The 3,496-nt window shown below is 56.5% G+C and overlaps 1 long non-coding RNA gene across 1 annotated transcript in view; it reads left to right on the forward strand.

Moving 5' to 3' along the window:
- The first annotated feature begins 2,970 nt into the window (after positions 1-2,970).
- Positions 2,971-3,496, forward strand: part of LOC118164868 — a 6,907-nt gene continuing 6,381 nt past the window's right edge. The window contains exon 1 of the long non-coding RNA XR_004749706.1: positions 2,971-3,166. This is a non-coding gene — a long non-coding RNA (uncharacterized LOC118164868). The remainder of the gene's footprint in view (positions 3,167-3,496) is intronic.

The raw sequence follows: 3,496 nt of genomic DNA on the forward strand, positions 1-3,496 counted from the left end.
AGCATGAAACAGAATCAAGCCCATATTCAGGAAGTACGCAGAGCTCGAAAGAACCATCCTCGCCCTAAATGTTTGCAACACCATCATCAAAGAAAATATTTATTACTTGTTACAGTGCTGAATTTGGCCAAGGCGCTTTAAAGAACTCCCTACGATTCAAGTTGCCTTCCTGGATTAACGACTGTACGGTGGCTGCTTGTGACTTACAAGAAACCCTTAAAATAACCTGCTTTGTAAACCGAAATAAAGCCCGAAAATGGACTTTAGCCCAAGTGAATTGTATGGAAAAAGAGGCTGCTGGTGACAGCGTAACGCAGAGGAACACAACAAGCAGCAAACCTCGGCGCTGGTTTGGTTGGCGATTCCACTGCTCACTTGTTGCTTGACCTCCACTTCAACCTCTTAAACGCTGCTGTGTAAATGGAACATGAAGATAATCATATCATCTTGTTTTACAAAGTGCTTGGGCTGGAAAGATCTAACAAGAGCGAATTATTTGTCATTTGCAGTCAGTTGGAAATTAAAACTGCTCTCAGATAAAGCCTCACCCAACGCAGTCTCACTTACCTGGTAGGGGAGGCCTTTGTTTCGGATTTAATGCTAGGAAGTTTTAATATAATTTCATTCTACTGATGGATTTCATTTTTGCCACGTGTATTTCAATGAGACATTTAATCCTTTCCATAATACGTTTTGAAGTCTCATTCATTTAAACTGTCACAGCCTGACAGTGCCGTAATGTACTTAAAAATGGCATTGTTTATACCCGCATTCCATTTAAAAATTAACTTGCAGATTAAAGTAATAAAAATGGCTTTATACTTCGCGGTGTTAATATCACTGAAAACTTAAAAAATGCCCCGACTGCCTGAGATTAGCTCATCTATTCCTTCCTGCCGAGGAATTCATGGAGGGGAATGTTCTAACATCAAGCTCTTGGTATCAGCCCTGAAGGCTGAGCATTTTCTGCCTGAGTAAAAAGCGAAGTGGGCACAGCCTGCAGAGGCAGTGGAGAGCTGGCAATTCAGGAAAAGCCAGGGACTTTTCCCCGGCTTCCTTCGCCCTGCTGCTGTCACGAAGGGAGCAGGACCAGGAGGAATCTGGTAGCTCTTCCACCTAGATGTGTTGCAACAAAGGGTCATGCAGCAGCATGCAGCGGCAGCTAGCGTTGCCTCAGCCCCTGGGAAGTATGCAATTAAAGGGGAATCAGGAGTATTCCTTCGTAAGCTCGCAGGCAGCGTGGGTTCTGCAGCCGGGAATTTGTTCTGGGTGCACGATCACAGGTCGCTACCTTTCTTTGCACTTTTCTTCACCGTTTTCCCACTCATTTCAGTGTTTTCATTTACACATACAGGCCTGAAATCCTTTTAAAAAAATAAAAATAAAAAATCATTAATCACTTGCCTAGCTTAAGGTGGACAAAATACGCAGCATTTTAGATACAAATATACCTCCAGATAACCATGCTGGTATGAATTACCCCATCAAAAGTCCTCTTGATGCCCAAATGAGAGAAAAGAACCAACTTGATCAATGTCCCCTGGCCTTTTACCTTCCAAAGAGTTAATTCAGGCTCAGCCTGCCCATCCTGTTCAAGAGATAATGAGGCAGTTATGAAATGCACGCCTGCACGGGGGTTTTCCCCTTGGGAAGCAGAAAGCCTCCGAGGTAACTGTGTGGGCTCCCCCCAAAAGAAGCCGAAATCGAGGTAACTGTGTGGGTTCCCCCCAAAAGAAGCCGAAATCCGGGTCAGACGTCGATGGGGGTGACTACGCCGGGTGGATTTGCGATCGTGTGTGTTTGACTGGGCCTTTCAAGGCCAATTTGTTTTGTTGTAACAAACGCACTCTCAAGCCCCCGGGGAATAAAGAGCCCCCACGGAGGAAAACGAGCCACCTGAAGCTCCGGTTTATTTTAACCATTCAACCCATTGAGTTGTTTTGCCTCGTGACACGTTAAGGTGTTTGGGGATTTCACAGCTCCACGGAGACGATGAATAATGGAACACCACGCAGCCTGGATGCGATAGAACAGCTGATAGAGCCATCGCGGCTGTGCCACTTGCGGCACTTTTACGTGGAAATAGCAGAAAACGCTTCGGATGAGACCCAGCGTGGGGAGGCCTGTGCGGGGCCGCCTGCCACTCTGTACCCCTCACTGTTTTGTTTCAGTGCCAACCAAAAACAGACGTATTTCAGAGCTTTGGCTGCCTCGGAGGAGAGCAACGCTAACGCAAGGCGAAGGGCGGCCTTCCTTTAGCTCTTCCTTGAAGCCTCCGCAGGGGAGGCGATTGGGAAACCAAACCCGACAGGTGACTTGTGGCACTAAATGCCTCCGCTCAGCCTCGGGGCTGGCGAGCAGGAGGGAACCGCGAGCCTTCATGAGGCCGCGGCGCGAACGGAGGACGAGGCCGTGCCAGGTGGGCATGCGGAGGCTGAGCCGGTTGAGCCTCGTGCCACCGTTTTTAGATAAAAAGACGGTTTGCGGGGCACACACAGCGACACGGGTGACACGGCCAGAGGGCTGCCGGCCTTCCCCGGAGCCCCCCACCCGCTGCGGGCAGGCCCCGGCCGCCCCCTGCGCTGCTAAGATGGCGCCCGCCTCCCCCCCCCCCTCCTTTCCCCCCTTCCCACAGCGGAGGGGAGCCTCCTGGAGGCGGCCTCCCCCCGTCCCCGCCGCCTCAGCAGCCCGGCCTCCGGGGGAGGGAAGATGGCGGCTGAGGGAGGAGGAGGAGGAGGAGGAGGAGGCTTCCTCCGACACCGCCCCTCTCGTCCTCCGTGCCCGGCTCCGCCCCGTCCCGCCGGGAGGGCGAGCGAGCGGAGCCCCGCAGCCTCCACCGCGCCGCCGAGGCAAGGGGCCCCGGGTGCCCGGGGAGCCCCGCAGCGGGGGGAACCGGGGCCCCCAGCAGCAGCAGCAGCAGCAGCAGCAGCAGCAGCAGCCGCCGCCTCCTCTCTCCCTCCCTCCATTCCTCCTTCCTCCTCGTCCTCTCAGCTCCCAGCCTCCGCCAGCCGAGCCACAGCTCCCCCCCCCTCCCCTACCCCGGGGCCGCCCCCGCCGTCTCGGCCGGGGGAGTCGCTGTCGCCTTGAGCGACCGGCGGGGGTGGGTGGCGGTGGCGGTAGGGAAGAGAGAGGCCGGAGGCTGCTGTCACCCGGGCAGCGGCGGCAGGTGAGCGGCGGCGGCGGCGGAGGGAGGACGGAGGAGGGAGGCCGGGAGGGAGGGACGGAGGCCGGGGCACGCCGCTGCCCCGCCGCGCAGGCGGGGGTGTGTCCGGCGGAGGCCCGGGGGGGGGAACGTGGGGGGGACGGGGACACACACGGTGGGACGGCCCCTACGCAGCCCCCCGGCCTCCGGGGAGGCGCAGCTGTCATGGCCGGAGGGGGGGGGGGTGTGTGTGTGAAAGAAGGGGGGAGGACGGCGATGGTGGAGGCACGGCCTCCCCTAGCCCCCCCCACCCTCCCCCCAGGGCTGCTATGGCGGCAGCGACCCCCCCCCCCC

The sequence above is a fragment of the Oxyura jamaicensis genome, chromosome 3 (genome assembly GCF_011077185.1).
Source record: "Oxyura jamaicensis isolate SHBP4307 breed ruddy duck chromosome 3, BPBGC_Ojam_1.0, whole genome shotgun sequence".
In the NCBI taxonomy this organism is placed as follows: domain Eukaryota; kingdom Metazoa; phylum Chordata; class Aves; order Anseriformes; family Anatidae; genus Oxyura; species Oxyura jamaicensis.